Consider the following 22,665-nt stretch of genomic DNA (forward strand, 5'->3'; position numbering starts at 1 on the left):
CGCCCGGCAACACAGAGGAACTCTCAAGTGGTTTTGGGTGGTTTCGGTGGGTGTTGCGGCGGTTTGTGGCACCTCCACATCTTCTCGAGTGTTGCTCGTACCTGAACAAAATCCCCCCCACCCCATGGAAAACTGTTTGGAAATGTATTTTATTACACTCTTCAAGGCACACACCACACCACATCGCTCCTTCTACTAAGCTCAGGGACAAATAAAATTGCTTTTAAGGGTCTTTATTTCGGGGCTGGCTTCGCGGCTTCGCGGCTTCTTGGGGCATGGCATCCATTGTTTCGGATGTGTATTTGCCACCATTAAAAATGCTCTTTTTATCGCGCTTTTTTACGGTTTAGTGTTTGGTGTCTGAATATCTGGACCATTGCGAGACGAGAGGCTCTTGGCGTTGAGGCTGGGCAAGGTTTCTACTCAGCTCAGTGGGAGAGAGAACAAGCGCACTTCTTTGTTTGCCCAGGGAATCATTAAAAACTTGACCCACTTTTGGGCGAGTCGAACGCGTGCCAATTTCTTGAACTTTGGCTCTTGCATAAGTCGCACCTGGCGCGCACCACTCGCGCGATTACCGATGCCGATAACCGCCTTGGCGATTTCCATTTTTCTATTCCGATTCCGATGACCAAGCCCCCAAGTGCTGTACTGGTTTTGTACGGCAGCTGGAAAAACGCTGGCCAAGCCAAGGCTGTGGCAAATCCATTCACTCGTCTTGACTCCAGCTACAGTTGCAGTCTCGGTTTCGGCTTCGGTTTCTGTTTCGCCTTTTCGTTCATCTCTTGAACAATGAAAAATTGCCAATAGTCATGAAAACTAAAAGCCAAATAAAAACCGAGCACAGAAACACCGAAAGCACCCAAGAGCACAGCGGCAATTAGACATGCAATTCTCGAAAGTACAAGTAATGTCAAAGTTGTAATTAAAGCACGTCGTTCCGTCCATAAAGCTGTTCGCTCTTCGACAGCAGGGAGGGGGAGTCTTGGCCGAGATTCATCTCCGTTACACAACCCCATCGCATCCAGCAAAGTGACACTCATATGCCGCATTATGTATGCAAACTATCCATCCGTTTATCCATTCATCCACTCATCCATTCAGCCATTCAGCCATTTTCGGGGGCCCATATATCATTTTAAGCGACTAAACAGCAGCAGCATCAAAACCGAAAGCACCGACAAAATAGACCAACAAAAGAAATGGGAAACTCGTAAATAAGAAATGTCACACAGCATTTCCATATGAAAGGCTTTTTCCGTCGCGAGCAGAAAGTGGAAGTCAAGGTCTGTTTGGATGGAAGTCTCTTTCCTCATGGAGCTCTTGCGAGGCAAATAAATAAATTATAAACCAATTGAAAGAAAAGCTGGACGAAAATGGAAAGTAAGTGACTCAGAAATGACAGTCCACTGCATGGAAAGTGCAAGTCTTTTCCCCGATCGTCGAGTCAAGATCTATCAAATTTTTCCAGATTTCTTCCAACCAAATCTCATTATGAAGTTGTCAATCAATGCGGGGGGTATGGGGTACACGGAAAGTAACAGAGAGAAACCTTTCCAAACCTGGCAAATGGTAAATCAACTATGGCTCCACTAATTGTACTTGAGACACGGCTAAAAACCCTAACAAGCCGCCAAGTCGGACCCCGGCTGGAGTCGGGAGTCTTGAGTCTTGAGTCTTGAGTCTGGGTCTGTCTGGGGTCCGTCCGAAACTTGCTAAACTGGCTTTCGAGGCTTTTGCTTCTTTCACATGGAATGGACATGGCCTGGACCTGGACCTGGACCTGGACCTGGGCCTGGGCACTCTTCGGTTGCAGGTTTTTGAAGATCATGGTCCATGGTCCATGGTCCAGCTTGTTGCTGATGCTGCTGCTGCTGTTGCTGTCGCCAAACGCATGCCTGCCTCGTTTCTGGTGTTGGCGATGCACTTAGCCTGGCTAAAGATTGCCAGGGTGAATGCCCCCGAGTTCGTTGTCGCTTCTTTCCTGACCAAACATGGTCGCACTGTTGCCGTGGCCGTAGCTGTTGCTGCCACTGTTGCTGTTGCTGTTGCTGTTGCTGTTGCTATCGTGATCTTGTCGCAATTTACATTTTCATGCACCAATAAATGCGTAAATAATAATTACCCGTTAGGCTCTGCTCTGCACATAAATTGCCATCAATTTGCTTTGGTTTGGTTTCTTTTGCGGTTTTCACTTTGCTCTCCCTCTCTTCCTCTCTCCCCTACCACTCTGTCTGCATCTCTCTTCATCTCTCATTTTTGAGATGCTTTTTTTTGTGGATTTTGACAAAATATTACGCATACGCAGCGATGCACGCCGCGACATCTGCAGCTTGCAGTCTGCCACTTTCACTTTCCCCACCTCGGATGCTTAATTTAGGAGACAGATTACCTAACTGACTAATTCGTTACGGCTCTCTGGCTCTCTGGCTCTCTGGCCAGCGGGCGCTGGAAAGTTGAGCCAAGTTTATCGACTTGGGCCGCACTTAGATGCAGATTCAAAACATCTGCGGGGCAGGTATCTCTGTATCTTTATTGTGACTCAGTAAATAATAATAATAAGACGACCATATAGGAGATTAATATTTTCGAGTGTAAGTCTCGCTGGGAAAGAGCAAGCCGCGAAGAGAACGAAAGAACGAGAGGACTGACAACTCTCTCCTTCGCTGCCAAGCTACTCCGAGAGAGAGACGTAGGAGACGTGCCATTTATTTATCCCGAACTATGTTTAATTGACTTTTTTATATAAATTTCCTGCTTCTAGAGGTTTTATTCATGATGTCACAGAGAAATCTTTCGTCTGAATTCCTGATGATTTCCGATTGTTTATTCATAGATAGAAAACCACCAAAACGTGAATAAAAATGCGTTGAATTTTCCGTGGCCGATTGGCCAAATGGGTCAGTGCTGTCGACAAGGCGTTTACCGATTTGGGTCAAATGTGCCCGGAGTACAAACAAGCCAGCCCAAACCGAGGAGAGAGGAGAAGAGAATAAGCGGCAGAAGTAATGATGATAATAATTATTACCATTCGCATGGCAATAAAAAGCAAAACACAAGAAGTCTAAAGGCAGCAGCGCGAGAGGCGAGGCCCGAGAGGAAGTCGTTAATTAATACCCGAGACACGAGAGCTGGAAAAACTTCTGGCGATCTCGAGTCTGGTTTTTTCTTCTGCTTTTTTTTTCTAATTAAAAACTGGTAGCCGTGGCCATCCGTTCTACGGTTTTATGTCTGGGCCACAATTCTTTTTTATGCACGAGTGCTCCGTCGAGGGTCATCTTCGGGGCTGAATGGGGCTAACCCTTGGGTGACCCGAACAAATACATATATCTTTGTCGCTTACTTGCCGCTCAGGAAATCATTCAAAGCTCATTCCTTCTGCCCGATTTGCTTACCTGAAAAGAAGAGATAATTGGGATTACTTTAGTGTTCAATCGAAAGACTTTCTTTTACAATGGGACACAAGATGCGGAATCTGCCAACTACTTCCTCGTCTCGAACCATTGGGAAGTCGTTTTTCGAGCTGCTTTCTATTGATTAGCCCGAAGTGCGGCCAAACTTCCGCCCATTTCCTGTCTTGTGGCATCTCTTATCTGGCGAATGTCTCCCCATCGCGATGGTCTGTCTGTGTGCCGATTAGGGGCCGGTCCCGGCCCGGTCCCGGCCCGGTCCCTGCCTAACTGTCTGGCCGCATAACTCGAACACCTTCGAGAAGCCAGCCAGAGCGCACTGCCTGCCGGCAGCGTTTTAAGGGCAGCCAGGGTCGGTCGTCTTGGCTATTTATAGGAAACAGTGCTCTGCGGTGCGTGTGCTCTTTTGTTTGATTTGGGTTTTTTGGCACGCAATAAATTTGTGTTTTCTGGTCACTTGCAGAGGCCTGACAGCTGTCAGAGTCTGCATTTGTGTCTGTATCGCAGAGATGGCCCAAGCGAAAGATACACACTTTGAGCAGCAGATACTTCAGTGATCTCCCTGCTTTTCCAGCAAAGGCGACACTTTCCATTTCAGAGAAGAAACAATCCCATGGGCAATGCAGTTAACAGGCACGCCCCTTCCTTGCCAATCAGCTCCGGCTTCAATCTCAATTGATTGATTGCCTGGGACCGGGATAATCAATTACTTATTAACTGCCATTGTCAATCAGAGGCACTTACATCATCGTACAGCGGGACATCGGGACAGCGGGACATCGGGACAGGGGGACAGAGCTGCATTAATTACCAAGACGAGCCGTCAATCAGGTTGCAGCCGTTGCATGTTGCATCAGTACGCACGCCCGCCCCAGAGTCAATGAACCAGCCGGACACCCAACCAGGCCCCCAACCGGGCCCCCAACCAATGACAGACCCAATTTCCCATCAATTGGTTGGCTCTGATTGTTTTCCTCCGACAAGAAACTCTTTTAATAAACAACGAGCCGAACCAGAGATCGGCTTGGGACACACAAAAAACCGAATGGAAAAAACTGAAGCTTTTGACTTAACAATCGCCAGCCTGCAGCCACAAAACACAACAACACAAGAGCCATGGCCAATCAATTCAAGTTTTTATTTTTTTTTTAAGCTCGAGTTGGGGCTGGGGCTCGAGTTGGGGTTGGGGTTGGGGCTGACCATTGACCAGCACCTCGACATCATCGATTTGGAATCGCTGCCTAATCATAGTGGAGCAGAGCACAGTCCAAGGCGAAGGAGGCCAGGCAGGCACCTTTCCCCATAATCCTCCGCTATCCATCCATCTTTCCATGCATCTACCTGGGTGTATCTGTGTGGTTCGATACGCTGTCTCTGACCTACGATAGGTCTCGCTCTCCGCCTGATTATACCCCCAAGAGACCAAAGAGACCCAAGAGACCCAAGAGCTGGCGTTTTGGGCAGAAGAAAAAGGTCTCTCTTTCTCTGGGGGGTCGCTGTGGTCGAGTGCTTGAGATGTGGCTGATATTTCTCGAATTTCTAATTGCAATCGAATGCAAATCATTGCCTGAACAACGGATCGTTAAGTCTTCACTGCTGCATCCACTTGTGAAATTTATAGCACACTCACACACACCTCTAAAACCGTCGGCAGCAGCCGCAATTGGCCCACTTTGGCTCTGCCACCTGTTGGCCACAAGCCACACACAAATATTTCCCAATAATCAGAATAAATTGCTTGAAGAATCCACGGAATGCATGGACTAAGAGGCGAGGCATCTCCGGATAAGCACAAACAGATACAAATCAGGGGCGGACTGGATTTTCCAGCGAGAAAGGCAATAGAATTAGGCAACAATCAGAGGAGCAGTGGGGTTACCTGATGTCTAAGTAAATAAATAAACGATCGGGGAAAAGCGGCAGCGAGAACCAGCAGGGAATCGCCGCAGTCTGCTGATCGTGCGGCGGTGGCCCCCGAAAGATCAGATCGCAGATCCAGACAGAACCAGACGCCATCGAGACCGACCCAGTGACCAAGATATGGCAGACGACCGGAGGATGATGATGAAGACGATGATGTGGAGAAAGGAATTCACATGCCCCGCAGAGGCAGCGACGAAGAGAGGCTGGAATTTATGAGAACACGTAATGCGAATATAATGGAACGATCATCGCTCATACCAGACCCGGGGAGAGTGATGCAGAGACACATACATGTAGATAGATATGCTAGATTTATTAGATACTAGATGAGAGAATCCTCCAACTAGAACGATCGCCAAATGGGAAATGGGAACGGAGCCCGGGGCATGGGGTATGGGCGGCAGCACCTGGGGGCCGAATTGTCATTGCATTGAAAATGAAAAGCGCAGAAGCGCGCGAACCAGTTTCCACCACAGCTTTTCCTATTTTCGCAGTGAAATCGATATCATCGATGTGGATGTGGATGGGGATGGGGATGGAGATGGAGGTGTGTGGTGCACGTTTTATATATTTTTTCGCTATGTGTTTGTTGTTTTCCCAGTGAAATTTCCCTCGCTGCAGATACGAGATACGAGATACATACGACCAGTAGTAGATGCATCTTCGAATCGTTCATATTTCGCTTTGTTTTCGCTCTGTTCGTTAATTAGCGCTTCTTCAGTATATCTGTCCGTCCGTCTCTCTGTATCTGAACTGCTTTCCAATTGAATCTTATTTCGCTATTTTTTCTCTTCATCAAACGAAACAATTTTCACGCGCCAATTCCTGGCATATCTTCGGTTCGTTTCGAGTCGCCTTAATCGGCACGTAAGTAAAAAGTGCTTTGTATTTTTAGAAAACACAAACGGAAGAAGTATTCAGGCACTTAAGGTACATTCAGACACCCATCCCATCCCAAAATAATCCATTAAAATTCATGATATTTAGTCCAACAACAGCAACAACAAAAACCACCCTAATCGCGCTCGAGTCGGGCGTCATGCACACAACATGTATGTGGATTTTTCAGCATTCGCTTGCGCGTCGAGCATCTGTACTCCTCGGACAGAAATGGGAGAAATGGAGCGAAAGGCCTGCCCACCGCTGCTTTAGAGGAAGTTCTGTTTCTCTTCAATGATTGAACACCATGCCATCAGCAGCTCCGCTTCCTTTCGGGGAGGGGGTTGTCCAAACATCTGGTCTTTGTGTTTCCACAAAATGTTCAACAAGAGTTCCATCCATCAGCAAGTCGTTCCATCAATTTACAACGAATTTGTCCAGAATGCCGTTAAATTATTTAAGACACCCGAAACACACACACACCACATCGCACATCGCACATCGGGAGGGAGGGAACAGCCCAAAAAGCAAAAGAAATCTCTGAGCAGAAACATTCGAGTGAACGAGTAAACGAAATCGCCGCCAATTTATGACACTCCATAAAGCGGAAAGCGAGGGGGGGGGGGAAGTGGGGGAAAGAAGCAGGGAACCCCCCCACAACTAATTGCATTTCCTGTCGTCGGCGGAGGGGCGGGGAGCAAAGCGCATAAATTAACAACAACAAAAATACAACTTCCGATCGGCAATAGAATACAGCTCGGAGCATGGAATAAAACAGAACAAATGAAGCGTACAATGGTAATGGTAGGGGCGGGGGCGGGGCGGGGCGGGGACAGGGTGCGGGTCAGGGTAGGGGACAGCCCAAAGATAGCTTTGTCAAAGGGTCCAACTTGAGTTCCATTCATCCCAAAGTGGAGGGGGGCCCTGGAGTACTGGGGAGTTCTATTGGGAACAAATTCCATTCTACTCGCGGTCTGGTGGGGGGAGAGGGGTCGGGAGTAGAGTGGAGAGCCGTCAAAGCGTAGCGGGGCTGCAGCTCCCTTTCCATCACTGCCCAGTGGCCAGTCAGTGGCGTAGTCGGGAGGGGTACCCAAGGGGGTTCGGCACCCCCTCTCCACCGATTATTCCGGCTGCGCTCTTGCCACAGAGTCGCCACCAACTCCTCTGGACTCGAAAGAGGGCTTGGCAGGCAGGGGGGAGGAGAGGAGGGAATGTTAATTAGTTCTGCTGGCTGCTGTGGCTTGTTTATGCTGTTGTCTGTTGTCTGCAGTTTATGTTCCCTAATTTTTATGCCCAGTGTAATTAAATTCCTGGACACTGCAGTGTGGAGCCTCTGACAGCTGGCCTCCTCCTTCGCGGCAATAAAAAGAAAGTCGAAAGTCCCAGGAAAACTCCAACCAAATCCAGCATACATTCGTTTATGGCTCTGGCGGGGCTAATCAACGGCATCCAGGAAGGAGAGGGCCCTTAAGGGGATGTATTTCTAGCTAAAAACCCGTAAAGTGGAATATCATTTCGGGTTCGAGGCTAGAACGTCGCTGAAGCGTATAAAAATTAGAATTTTGCATAAATTACAGCTATTAATAGGGGGAGGGGAGGGAGTTTCATTAAGATCTGGTTATGCGCTTACTCAACCGCATCCCCCGATGGCCATGGCGTGAGGAAGGAACTGGGGAGTTTTCATCTTTATGGCAGTATTTAATAGACGTATCTTTATGGCTAAACATCACTCTGTGGCGGCATTCAACAAGTTTCCCTCTCTAATATGCAAACATATCCATCCGTGTCACCGCCACCGCGCAAAGACCTTCGAGTGCAAGTGCAACGTCACTTTAGCAACTATTAGCTAACAATTGCATCTCTGTATCTGTATCTGTATCTGCATCTGTATCTGTCTCTGTATCTCTTCTGCTCTGCGCTTACCTAATCTCGGGTCCCTCACATCTGTTCTATATAGAATTACGCGTGCCACACAGATCCACAGCAGCCGTAACGTACGAATACGAATACGAATACGAATACGAAGACGAGTATTTCGTAATCTTCTGACAATAGACCCAGCCGCAGGGGGAGGGCAATTGGGTACGCCTTCTGCCTTCTGCCTTCTATCTTCTATCTTTTGTTCAGTGTGTCAGTCTAAATATATACCTACCATATATTCGCCTTCATTCGTTCCTTCATTGTTTCGTTGCATTTCAATTGTAAATTTCATTAGAGCATCACAATCTCAAGAGATCTATGCCAATTGATCAAGTGTTGGCGTTGTCGCTGTCGCTGCGACTGTCGTTGGTGCAACCAGTGCAACCTCAGACAAACGTCGAACTCTTTGAGTAATGTGTCTCTATGGGGGGGGAGATGGCCTCACGGGGACTTAGATCAACTTGTGGGAATACAACTGATCCATTTCGATTATTTCTGGCCCTCATGGTATTTAAATCTTGCTTTCAGCTTCCACGCGTACGCACATATCGTAATAAAGAGAAGACCCCGCATGAGGATAGATATCTTTGGCTTAATTGTTGCTACGTGTATTTCCAGATAAATGTTTGCTGTCTTGGAGATAATTGTTGCTTATTTGCCTGCCAGCCTGCCAGCCTGCCTGCCTGCCTGCCCGTTTGACCGATTCTCTGAAGTACACTGCCGTCCCGTCCCGTCCCGGCCCGCTCCTTTCCGCTCCGTTCTGTTGTATAATGTCAATTACTTGTGATTTACGACAGTTTAATGATAGACGGCGATGCCTTTAGGTTGACTTCACTGTCTTCTGGCATGCATGCGTTGTCGATGTCGATGTCGATGTCGACGGCGGGGAAGGAGGGGGCACTGCATTCACATAATAGTCGGCGGTACATGATGCGGACTTCGCATGTGATGGATGTGATATTTGAGGCTCAATGTTCTCGGGCCCACTCTTGCATGTAATTGGCTCATAAAACTTTGCCAATTTGCCAACTTAAGAGCAGGGCATCTCTACTATTGAGAAAAGGGCACGTCAACATCGATTCTCAAGAACTTTCCTCATTACTGTGTGACGTAACCTGAACCTGAACTTGCAACAACTTGTGGATGTGGTCCACCATTTGATTATTCATGAGTGAGGTCCAAAAATGCAGGTGTTTGGTGTTGGTGGCTCTTTCGGTCCCACTAAATAACAATTAGCCACATAAGGCAAAATGATGATTTCGGTTGGATATCTCTTCTTTCTTCTGTGTTTTACTCGAGTTTTCTTTGTGTGTATTTTGTTTGTTTGTCGGCTGAGAGCTTGGCCATTGAAAGCCATTCATTTGGATAACGAGTTTCTGAACACGGGGGCGCCGACGCATTTCACTTCGCTGAGGGGAGGTGCGAGACGGGGAGGAGGCAGGGACAGGTCAAGACGATAAATAATCGAAAAAGTTTGGTTGCTAATCAAGTGGAAAATTAAATGGCAATTCGGATAGAACAACGATCGTAATCAACATTAAATTAGGGAAGAGGAAAGTAAAAGATTGACGGTGGATGAATTATCGACATTAAAAACTCGATAAATATCGATATGGCCAGAAATGTAAAAGTTCTAATGAAAATATAGAGCATCCTATTTGGCGAGCACAGCGATATGAATAAAATCGAATAATTATCGGTATTCTTTCGATTAATTTGCGATATATTATCAAAATATATTCTATATTTTAAACAGTAAAATATATCTGGATTTTTATCATAGAATTACGAATTTCTTGCCAATAGTTTTGCAGTTTTCGCCCATAGTGCAATAGTTAAAGCTCCATTTTTTGTAGATCGCAACGGAATGAGTAACCCAACAGGTTCTGCTTTAAATGTCTGCATGATATTCTCACTCTTTTGTGGTTGTCTGTGTGTGGTTTCGGTTCTAAGCTGAGACACCGCCACCGACACCGCCACCGACGGAGCAGAGCAGAGCGAGAACCGACCACCGAATGACTACCGAAAGGGAAACGAACTCATTGAAATTCTTGACAGGTTAGGCCCGCGAATTGTGTGGAATAACAAAAGAAATACATAAAATAGAGATAGAACAGATGGGGAATGAGCGGAGAGGCGAAGAAAGACGTCAGTTGTTCCCTGTTCGGGGGAGGTTTCTGGGGACTGGGGTGGGGGAGGAAGACCACTTCTAGGGCTTTCCCTGTTTTCCGTCTAGGGCTTTCCCTGCTTTCCGTTTAAGGCGGCGCCAAGCCAAGTTCATTTCCCACTGGCCCCACAGTGGGCTACTAATAAACACGGAATACTACTGTTGATACCACGAATCCCGGGCGGGAAAAGGCTTTAAAGGACAAGGACCTGGAACAAAGGCAGGGCTCAATGACAGCGCGGCCATAGAAGCAAGTACAAGTACGAGTATCTCCAGTTAGGAGACAATACTCGCAAAGTTGACACATATTGGAGTGCCACAGCCATTGTTTATCGCCTCGCATACAGGAAGCCGGCCGGGAAGAAACCGTCTCGGGGTTATTACACTCCCCAGCAGACAGCTTCTGTCAGGGAGTGCGGAGGGCACTGATTTGCGGTTGTTTCTGCTCTTCAATCTGTTCTGTTTTGTGTGTGTTTTTTTTTGTTTTTGTTTTTGTTTTTGTTCATGCATTCGGCATTTATCAAGCCGCAAAGTTAATGGCTGATTAGAGAGTCGCGTCGCGTTGTCGGTGCCACTGTTTGTGGAAGTGGGTCACAGAGCAGTTTGTTGACTCAAAAGGCGGCACTATGCTAGCACAGAGGCACATATTGATAAGTGTTTCTGTTGCAGTGGCGGTTGCATTATGCATTTGGCCACCGATCGAGTGTTGGCGGATGGTTTTGTGAAAGAATTTACGACAGTTGTGGGTGCGGCCACTATCAATCAGGGGTTTTGGGATAGCAAGAAGTGGGCTAGTGGAGCAGCACTTCGGGCTAGATATTCCCCGATGAAGCCATTCGCTTGTAAATCTCTGAGCTTTCCGTCCAATGACCTGTGACTGCTGCTGGCCGCTGCTGGTCATTTCGAAACACGATGTTGCATAAGAACACTTATCCGGCATTCGACACGCCCCGAAGCAGAAACAGAAACCAAAGCTCAATTAATTATTATTTCGATGCTACCTTTCGGTTTCGGCTGGTAACATGAGACGGAACGGAGGGAGTTCGACTACTCACCTTTTCCAAAACAGAAATGTTTGCGCAACTCTGGGGACGTCTGCAAAGACCAGAGACAATGAACGGTTAGATAAATGCCAGACACAGGACAGGGACAGGTACAATAATAATAATTATTAATTATAGCCAGGGAGACACACAACTTGTTCCGCGGGGCAGGGGGCAGGGGGCAGGGCAGGGGGAAGGCTATTAAAATTAATCAAAGTCGTTCCATTACAACCCATTGCCATGTAGGAGCCAATAAATTGAGGTACTTATTCTACCTGAACCACATAAATACTCGCAAAACAGCCGCAGAACACCCACTATACACTATCCACTATCCACCATCCACTACCCAGCAGCAGAACCAGAACCAGAACCAGAACTTGTCAACTGTAACGCAGACAATCAACAAAAAATGCATAAATTAATAACAATAAGAGAAAATGGTGCAAAGCAAAGGAGGCAAAAGTAACAAACTGTAATCGAATGCGATGACGGGCACAACAACTGCACTACAGTCACGGCTAGTCCACAAGGGGGGGTGGGGGGTGGTGAGCACATGTGCGTAGAGGGAGAGGGAGACCAGGGCCAGGGACAGGGACAGAGACGGGGGTTTTTTGTCTACTGCACGCAGCTAATTTCATGCCCAGTGGCGCAGTACCTCTTATAATTGATAGTCCCTCCCCAACCGTCCGTCCGACCGACCCACGGACTGGAGTCTGAAGTGGTTACACGATACGAGCGAGTACCACAACAAAGCATACCAAAGCCGACTCTCTGCCGAAGGACAAGGGAACAATCACGAAGAGGCACCAGCAAGAACCAGGAGCAAGGTTTCAAAACTTCTACCAATTAACTTTGGAACTTAAAAGCGCACATTACAGACGGTTACCCACGACATGGGTTGGTGGCTAGGCAATGGATATGTCGGGATCGCAAGATTATTCTCAGTGTATGATCTGCTGTTCTTCTGTTGTTCTCCGTTACGTTGCTGGCCGTTCGTTTTGTCATTTGCCTATTGCCTTGTTGTTGCTGTACTCCGTGGCGGTGTGAGAGTGCGTAAGCGAGAGCCTCGCTCAGAGAGCGAGCCGATTAGAGCTCCATGGTGCCGCTGAGTGCGAGTGAGAGGGAAGTGCCTGCCTTCGAATTGCATTGCGAAAACATTCGGCAAATAAAGCAGGCGTAAAATCAAGTCGGAAGAGGGTGCAAAGGAAAACAAATGATGAGACCCTGAAAATTTCTGGTTTAAGCCTGACAGATACCCTGTGAAAACCAATATATCCTTAGAATTAAATCGTTTCTTCTCTTAAGAAAAGTGCAACCACTTTAAATACATATGTATGTATCCCCGATTCCTGAGTAGCTACAATTTTCAGTGTAATAAATATTATATCATAGTTTACCCCTTTACTTATTCTCTCTCTTTGCAGAACACACCCAAAGCCCATTCCCATCAAGATATCTACTTTATGGACTCCATAACAATTTCTTGCGCATTATCACTCCCCTCCCACCACACGCCGTCCCCGGCATCTATCACCATCCATATCCTCAGGTTCATTAGCACCCAGAGACCCGTAGAGTGGACCCCTCCCTCCGCCGCTATCCAACTGCTGGCTGGCAAACCCTGGCAGTTACTACAACAAATTGCCAATCAACATTCAGTCTTTGTCGCTTGTCGTCTGCCGTCTGTCGTCTATGACGTTGTAGTTGTCCTCGTCGTAGTCGTTGGCGTTGCCGTTCGTTGGCCCCATCCAGGCGCGGGACATAACCCCTGGCCCCCTGCGACCGGCGCTGGTGTAACAGCTGATGACACGCACTTTGCGTGTTTATTTAATAAATAAAAATTTGCATAAATTTGCCAATGTGCGCTGCGCGGCACAAATTGAAGAAACTCTCTGCTTGAGCAGAATCTGCCTCTGGGAGGAGGCGTCGAGGCGTGATGTCGAGTGGAAATGCAAAGAAATTTATTCAGCCATTTGTTACGGGCGTCCTGGCAGAAGGATTCGCTCGATGTGGCAGAAAATCAAAGGATAAAGGAATTGCGTCATAAATGCACACTCTTGTTATCCTTTGGGTGAGAGTCAAGGTCCTCCATGGTTTAGTATACCCTTGAACTACTCATTCTGTGGCGTGCCCCAAAGTACTGTGGAATTATCCATTAACTCAGCTTAGTGGAGCACTTCCCACAATCTCCAAGCTGTTCTCGAGCACTCCCCGAATCGACGCGGCGTTTGCCTTGAACCCAATCCCCAGTCCAAGCCCCCAGCCCCAGCCCCAGCCCAGTCTTATGTCAGACACTCATCATGTAAGCCATCCATCCATCCATCCATCTCTGGGCAAACTAATAACCCGACATCAGATTTCTGGGCGCCCCGCTAAAGTGTAACTAATATGCGAGCGGAACCCCGAGAGAGAGAGAGAGAGAGAGAGACAGAGAGAGAGGGACAGATGTTGGAGTGCCTTTTGATTAATGGATGCCGCTACTGTTTCGGTGGGAGAGGAGGGGGAAGATTTACAAAAGCATAGAAATTTATGCGCGTTTTGATTCGAGACGCACGACGATCGGATAGCATCGTATCGCATCGTATCGCATCGTATCACATCGGATCGGATCGGAATCAGAGCCACAGAGCCAGAGGCGCATAGTACGAAAATTATAGAAGTCGCGATCTTCGACTCTCGGGGCTCGTTCGGTGTGGGCTTCCATTTGGCTGTGGAGTTAAGCGACTTTAAGTGATTGGTCAGCGGTCTACTGGCCTCAGCATTGAGCATATCATTTATCTTTTCTCGATATCTAAACATAGAACAAAGCGGGCTGGCTTCCTTCTGTGCCTCTCCTGCTCCTACTCCATCTCCCTCCATGCTCTCCGACTCTGCGACTCTGCGACCAGTCGCCAGCAATTAGCGGCAATCATTTTTCATTTGTCAGCCATAACATGCACAGAAAGGCACACATAGTATCTGTGTATCTGTATCTTAAGTGCAACTGGTTATCCGCGACTCTCAATGTCAGCTCTCGGTCCGAGCTTCGAGCCACTTCCCAAGTTTTAGTTTTGCCTTATTTTTTGGGCCGATTCTCAGTGCATTCTCGCGCTGCTACAAGCCATAATTTGCGTTTGTCCGCTTGTGAAATATACGTTATTATATTTCAGGGGGGAGGGAGGGGGCTACTTTTTGTTGTTCTTTTGGGATAATTATGCCAAATATTCAAATAAATTATCAAGCAGAGCAAACTACTGGCGGAGTCGAGGGGGCGGGGAGCAGTGTCGAACAGCTGCACAGTAGCCGCGATTTTCAGGCTTTTGTTCGCTGCGCTTCGAAATGTTGCACAAAAGTTTTCCATGATAATAAATTTGTGTGTTCTACTGCCACACACACACAGAGAGAGAGAGAGAGAGATAGTATATGTATGTATCTGTGTGCTTCTGGAGGGGGGCTTGAGATTCTTTTGTTTGGATGCTTTGGCTTGCAACAGAGTTGCAATGCGGAGGGTGTTCAGGGCTTGTCAACCCAAACAAAAGCGTAAAATGTGGAAATGGATATAAATTAGATTCTAGTAAAAGCTGGGGGGGGTGGCTTTAGAAAGATGCATTTCTTTTCATTTTGAGTCAGTTTCATACCCTACTACCTCCCAGTGTGGCTTAGCAATCGAGAGCTACATCCCAGTTTTAGGTTGGAGGATACAAGGGTATGTATCTCGAAGATACTAAGCAGCTCAGTATAAATAACCGACTCATCTATGTAATGGTGTCTAACTTTTTCTAATTATTCCTTATAGGCATAACGAACAGAAAGCCCCCGTGTAAAGATGTTCAACTCATGGCCATTTCCGCACAAAATGTATCTCTTGCCTTCCAGGCGGGACATTAGCGATGATAATTATGCATATTCATTATGGTCATTAGCCACAAAGCTGGTGGAATGGAATAGTTTGCTCTTGCGCCGTGTCTATCCCCACTCGTGGCCAGGCATTTTCCGAGTGCGACCAAAAGAAAATGCAACGCATTCGAATGCAAATGCCAGCCTTGGGACTGGCGGGGAATTGTTGTCTTGGAACGGATTTAATATGCAAAGTGTGGCCAGAAGTGCGACTGCAACTACGCTTTATCAGAGGTGTACTTGCAATATATCTTAAAGCAGGAAGTTTCACTTTACTTAACACTCTACTCTGCATGGCGGAGATGGAGAACGAGAAGGAGAACGAGAAGGAGAACGAGAAGGGTGTGGTCCACTGTCACGGCTCTGAGAAATCTACCCCTCGTTGCAGCCAAACCCCACTCTGTGGTCCTGCCTTTTGTAGATTGCCGACCAGCTGACATATCAAATATTTAATCATCGCATGTTGTTTTTTCTGCCTTAAAATTATAATTCTTTGCGGTTTGTTTTGTGTGTTTGCGGGCACTTCTCGTGTGCCAGAGCCACAGAGCAAAAGCTCAACAAACTTGACATGGAAGCCTTTTACATACGGCCAAAAAACACACCAAAAAGTACATATCGCAGTACCTCCACAAGCACAAAAACGGAGCGCAACATCTTAGATAAGTCGGAACTGAAGGCTTTTTTGGGCAGTCTTCGCGTCAGGCATTAAAAGTGGCTCATTGAATGCGCCGTTTTGGCTTGATTTTATATCGCATACATCGCATACATACATCGCATATAGTATATAGCATTCCATGTGCAAATGTACTTTATGATGTTTACATTTCACTTTGTTTGCTCGCTTGTGATTTATTTCACTTCCTTCCTTCCCCACAGCCCAAGGCTGAGGCTGGGACTGAGGTCGACTTTCACGCATCATGACGGCGGCGTCTCCTCCATTCGCTGTTCTGTAATATTTTGTAATTGGAAATCGATGTCGATTCATGATTCGCGATTCGCGATTCGTGATTCGTGTGCAAGTGGCGGAGCAGCAGCAAGGTTGTCCGTCCACTCATCGGGTGGTTTTTCAGCTTTGTTTTCTGCCACAAAAGTATCTTATCGCGCAGAGGGGATCGGATCGAGTGACACAACCGGGAAATGGCGTATCCAATGGTTACAGATAATTTAGAGCCTCTCCATGTGAATCTCATGAAATGTACTTCAGATTGGGGCGAATCTCTGGGCTCAGACGTTGGATTCTACTCATCATGCACATGACATGTATTTTGTTGTTGTTTTTTGGATTCGTGGCACCAAATTTAGGTCCCAGTCTAGAGTAAAGCCAAAATGAGCATCGTCATGAACACGATATGCATTTTGTTTTTGAATTATCGGAGCAATGAGAACAGTTGCTTGCCGCCAGATCAGGATATGATCAGATGTATGATCAGTATGATCTGGTTAACGATAGTTAATTAGGTATGCAGGAGGAGCTGTTCAATGTAGCTTCTTGGAGTCTGGTTAGGAACCGGTTTTATAAATACAGAATAGAGGGTGGTCATGGGAGGGCGGGAACACTTTCTGTGACTCCCTATCCATAAACGTGACATTTCATCATCTTAATCTCTTTCAAGGGTCGGTTTCTATTTTGAATTGAATGTTTAAGCACTCATATTTATTCGTGCAAATTCACACTTTTCCGTCTTATATATCTTCACGGAAACTCGATGAAAAACTTGAAAAAAAAACAGATTTGCGCACGAGTCGAGAGCACGAGCCGCTGCCTTATCAAAGCGGATTCCTCTGAAAGTCTTCACTGGGGGATATCCAGAAATAGCCGCAGTGGAAAAGCATTTACAAAGCTGTGATTCAAGCCCCTCCAAGGGTGCTGTTATCCGAGAACCGAGAACTGCGACGCAGTCTGAACGAACCATGGAAATGCGTCTCTAATTTAATATTCCAGCGGATTATTCATAAACATTTGAGCGAATGAGATAAATGAGTGTAGAGGGACTGCAGTTCACTTGTTATTCAATTGCACAGCTGTTTGCATTTCATTATGGAGTGCATCTTAATGTGTTGTTCAGGAATTTGCATAAGGAATGTGGAAACGCACACGCACTAGAAACATTCATAAATTCCATTGGAATGGTAAATAAAATTGCAATTCTCTGCTGAATCATTGGGCTTAACGATGGTACACCAAAGGCTGAGGCTTACCTAGAATTCCGTGATGTTTAGGAGCTCCAGTTTCTTCGATTTGTTCTGCTGACGAACATAAAGATCTCTGCAATGAAATAGATTGATACAGAATATAATTAGAGCTGTCAGAGTCGATCGGAATCGTAAGATCGTAAGACATCGGAGGTATTCATCGATAAAGGAAAACTATGATCGATAGTTAAACAGAGCTACTTGAATATTGCAAAATCAATCACATCGAAATCTCTATAAATACCTCTCGGAGTCGTAGCCTCAATATTTGACCTACATTGCGGACCACCTTCCCCTCACACGATACGACCCATTTCCCACACTACGAACCCCTCCATCTTATCTATAATTTACACAATTTAACAACCATTGTCCCTCATCTAGCCGATGGTAAGCAACAGGCGAAGGAATCCTAACATTCAGAACGCAAATATCGCTCGCTTTCCACATTCTGGCCCTCTGGATCCATCTCCTTATCGCGATGCGTGTCTGCAACAGCGTAAATATAATCGTATTCCACTGATAAGCGATGATAAGTGAAATCAAACCCATGGAATACCCAACATTCCCAATCAGTACTTTGGGGGCGTCTGTGAGTCAGTGGCTGATGATAAAATGGTGGGAATCCATAAAAGTGCTTTATTTTCGGACACATTTCTGTGTTTAGAATAGGATTGGCTTGTCCTCTGTTTATCTATAATAAATCACGTTGAATGCTTTTAATTCCGTATGCTATTGGTGTCTCTCTATGCAGCCACACTGCGAGAGAGAAGGAGAGAGGGTATAAAAAATGTGCCATTGAGAAAAGGCTTCTGATGTAATCTTCTCCTTGATTGCTAAGCCACGCTGGGAGAAGGAGAGAGAATAAAGAAAAGTGAGGTATAAACACCTTCACTTTCCTTCAGGAATATTCTTATAAATTCTTAGCATCACATTAGATGCATCAGCGAGGCCTCTGTATGAACTGGCATCTCAAAGATACTGTATACTGTATACTGTTCTCACGTATTTCATATTTTTAAAATCGAAATCGAATCATAAATTTGGCGAAAACAAAGGCTAAAGACAGGGCGATATATTAACGTATTAACTGGAGGTATGGCCGCCCCCTTTATGCGTCCCAGAAATCGAAAGTCCCGACAGATAAATATTCGCATGGGTTTTGCAAGGTCCGCAGATCTTGGGATCGTGTTTTGTTAGCCGTGAATCACGGCCCAGATGCAATATATTTTGCTTTGTTTCGTTTAATAATTTGCATGGTTGGGCAATTTTTCATTGAGTATTGAGTGGGGCTTCCTGGGCTGCCTCGTTTCCGCGAACAATCCCCCGAAATCGGAGCTCTACCCATTTTATTTATTATCTCCTGCAAATGTTTATGCTGCACCACATTTAAATACACTTTTAAATTGCAAGAAACAATTAAGACTTTTCTGTTTTCCACTTGCCAAATGAATAAGCGCTGCCAGCAGACAGCAGACAAGAGAAAATCACAAAAAGTTGCCAAGTGAAAGCGTCAGAGAAATATATAGAAAACCAAATGATAATGCTCGAACGTTTCAGCAGCTGTTTCGGACGATTTTGTGTCTATTTTATTGATTCCCGAATGGTTTTTCGGCGACTTAAGTGTGCCAGTTTTTGTGGAGCATCAAAACAATAATAAACCATCGGCATCCATCGGAGACGTAACCAAAGGCACTCTTCGTAGAGCGCGGATCATTAAATTAATATTATTATATGGGATTTCAATCAGTTGGCCGACACACCCCCACCTCCCCACCCTTCCGCCTTTCACCATAAATATCTCTTACGAAACAGTTCTCAAATCCAATTGACACTCTGGACAATGGGCGTCGAACCAGAGCGTGGACGGGGAAACAATGTGTGCTAGACGGAAAATCCAATTAGGAGGGCGACCCCCACAAGACCCCCCCAAGGCCCGGAGAAGAGGCGACGAAGGCGACTTATCTGCAGCCCCACAGGCGGCACCGACACCACAGCAAACCAACCCAAAAGTCGGCGAAAATCTCGTTCGTCCTGGGAGCAAGAGCCACAAAAAAGATTGCTATGTGCAGCTGCTAATTTAACAGAGAGACAGGCGGACAGGCGGACAGGCGGACAGACGGCAGAGAAATATGATTAACCGCACGAGTAACGAGCCAACGGGTACAAAATGGGTGTTGCAATCCGGCAATCCGGCAATCCGCGTATCCAAGTATCCAAGTGTGCAACTGTTAGATACAAGACGAGGCCTAGGCCGGGCCGGGCCTGGCCGTTGCATGATTTTCCACTCATAATGAAACCGAAAGCAGACAGACAACGGCACCACAGCGAAATCCGCGCGTATTCAACTGTTTTGGCGTAAATTAACGTAAATACTCGAAAACAGTTACCCCAGACAGACCCCCAACTGGAGACGGGAGACTGGAGAGTGGAGAATGGAGATCGGTGGAGATCCGAGGACTGGGCACACACCTTGATTTACCTGCGCACAGTAGTCGGGCAGGCGCTGATGCTGATCGCAGTCTTCATCCGAGACCCGCAGCCAATCCCCCAAATCTGGGCAACACGATCATTACGGACATTAGGCCTGTGGACAGCGTCTAAACGGTTATGGTTATGGCTATGGCTATGGCTATGGCAGGGCCTCAGGCGTATCTTCGAATATGTAAATCCGTAAGGCTTCATTAGGCTCTTCGCACACGTGCAAGGCAACAGACATTTGAAGGAATGCCAGCTGGATCTTTATGATCGAAAAGCTGAGAAGATTGGTACCTGACCAGGCTGTCTAAGAGCAAGAGGGTGATCTCACATATCCACCACAAAAACTCCCCTTTTCGGGCATAGTAAATAGAATTTATTTTTTAATTTTTAAACTAGTTTAAAAATATTAACATTTTAAATTAAACAAACAATATTAAATTTTTAATATTGGCCAGAGTCAAATAATTTATCGTGGAAAATGACAGTCAGGAAATTTAGAATAATCTGTTAGTATATTTATATTTTACCTAAAGAAATGAATATATATTGATGTAAAATTAATGCCAAAATCAAGGAATAGTCCAAGGGTGCAGATTTTCCCTAAGAGATCGAAGATTTCAATCTGAACAGCGTCAAGTGGAACAGATTTTCAGCTTAATCCAATGCCCAGTATTCATTTAATATCTGCCTGATCATAGGGGGAAGTATATTTAAAATTTTGCAACCCATCTCTTGCGTAATTGTGGCTGCAAAAACGCCTCAAAAATATATAACAAAAGCAGTGTTTGGACGCTCATTAGTCGGGTATTTGATTCCTCATTACCGAGGAAAGCAAGACTGCCGAAAAAGAGTTTCGAAACATATTATCAGCAAATAAAAGAGCAATATTTTGTGTAATTATTTTATAGTTGGAATTTCTCCTACACTCCACCCCTCCACTCCACCCCTCCACTCCACTCTTCGCCCATTCTCGCACCTATTTTGACGCCTTCCGATCCGTGGGGAGGAGGAGAGGGGCGCCTACTTTTTACATCATTTATTATGTGGGCAATCGAATAATGGAGGGGGGGGGGAGGCATGTGTTGCATGTGGCTCGTGTGGCACGCTCCGTTGAGTGCTCCCTCCACTCGGCTGCGACCGAATATTATAATACTGGCCCAAGTAGCCACAGATACTCGCACAGAGCATTCATCTTGCATTCATCTTGCAGATACGTTTGTATCTGCCAGTGGGCGCTGCGCTGGCCCCCCTCTCCCTCCGTTGCACACACTCGAGTGGCGAGTGTCAAGAACTTGTCTTGGCCATAAAGAGAAACCGGCAGAAATGTGCACCAAATGCAGCAGACAGTCAAACATTTTGATTTGAGAGTTTTTTAACCAGTTGCCTCCAGCGCGGTGCACCGCCTGCCTCCACAAAGTGGACAGTGGCAGGTCCACTGGCAAGTCTTTTTATGGCAACCTGCAGAATGAGGAGTACTCTCAGATCATGGACAATGCATCCATGAGATACTCCTCAAGTCAAAGTCAACAAACTCTGGGCCACTGGGAGGGGGATGGCGGAGGTTAGGGTTGGCCATCCCACAATCAAAACAGGTCCAAACGAGTTGAATTTATAACTGATTCTGTTCCATACTGTTCCGAGAGATAACTAACCCTCACAATGCATGCCGCAAGCTGCAAGTAGAATAAGTTCTGAAACGAGAAGTGCAACAAAATGAACGAGCGACCAGAGAGACGGAGAGGCATCGCCAATGAACCTGGCAACCGGTTTCCTCCTCTACGACAAACAAATATCAACCTCTCAGGCCATAAACCAAACAAGTCTCAAAGGGCAGGCCTCTGCGAGATACTCGCACTGGCACTGGTACTCGCACTTTTGGGGTAGATACAAAATCAAGTTTGCAGCCAAAGTCTTCTTTTTAGAAATCATCGAGAATATCCAGGAGCCACAAGACAGAAGACAGAAGACAGGAGACACTAGGAAGGCGCTTTTTGGTCAATGACTGTCTCTGCGGAGGGAGCCACTCTCCAGTCGCCACACTCCCCTCTCCACCCTCGACTGAAACATCATCATCATCATTCATTTTTCATGGTTGAGTGCCTGCCTGCCTGGCTGCCTGGCAGGCAGTTGGCTCTGATTGTTTACAGCTGCCCCGTAGGTACAAGTTGAGATCTAAACGGGTTTGGTACCCCCAGACGCAGACGCAGACGAAGGCGAAGACGCACAGCTGTTCCGTTCGCCGCAGATCCAGAAACAAAATATTCCCCACAACACAGGATGCAGACGACAGACCGACAGACCGACAGACACCCAAGTCGCTTGGCCGGTCGGTCCAAGGAGTCACTGAGCCCAGGCCCCAGACCTCCAGACCACCAGACCAGGGCTCACAGGCCAGGGCCAAGGCGGGTGCGGGTGCGGGTGCGGTTTGACCTAAAACGTTCCTCGCAGAACGCGTCTTCTGCCTGCCGTCGCCTGATCGTCGCGACGACGCTTCGTACTCGTATCCGATGGAATGATGAAATTCTCTCTTGGCCCAAAGCTTGCTTTTGGCTTTGTCTTTGTTTTTGTTCCTGCTTTTTAGCTTTTTTCGCCAGAGTTCTCTTTCTTCTTGGGGTCTGGTTTTCCAGTGCTGTTGCAACTCATTATTTTGCGGTTGAGGCAACCGCTTTTGTTGTTGTGGCTTTCAAGTGCATAAATATCTCCTCCTTTTTAAACGGTAAATGATACACGCTGCTGCTGTTGTTGTTGCTCTTGTCATGGGCATAATCGC

At 46.5% G+C, this 22,665-nt stretch overlaps 1 protein-coding gene across 2 annotated transcripts in view; it reads right to left on the minus strand.

Annotated features, from left to right (window-relative positions):
- The window catches only part of Dyrk2 (Dual-specificity tyrosine phosphorylation-regulated kinase 2), a 55,769-nt gene that overhangs the window by 25,517 nt on the left and 7,587 nt on the right, over window positions 1-22,665 (minus strand). Inside the window, exons 2-3 of one of the 2 annotated variants that reach the window (XM_033379382.1) lie at window positions 17,421-17,487; window positions 11,355-11,394 (exon numbers count right to left, since the gene is read on the minus strand). The gene's annotated coding sequence lies outside the window, so the exon portion shown is untranslated. The remainder of the gene's footprint in view (window positions 1-11,354; window positions 11,395-17,420; window positions 17,488-22,665) is intronic. The other variant, XM_001356169.4, reaches the window with a different exon arrangement.

The sequence above is a fragment of the Drosophila pseudoobscura genome, chromosome 4 (genome assembly GCF_009870125.1).
Source record: "Drosophila pseudoobscura strain MV-25-SWS-2005 chromosome 4, UCI_Dpse_MV25, whole genome shotgun sequence".
Lineage (NCBI taxonomy): Eukaryota > Metazoa > Arthropoda > Insecta > Diptera > Drosophilidae > Drosophila > Drosophila pseudoobscura.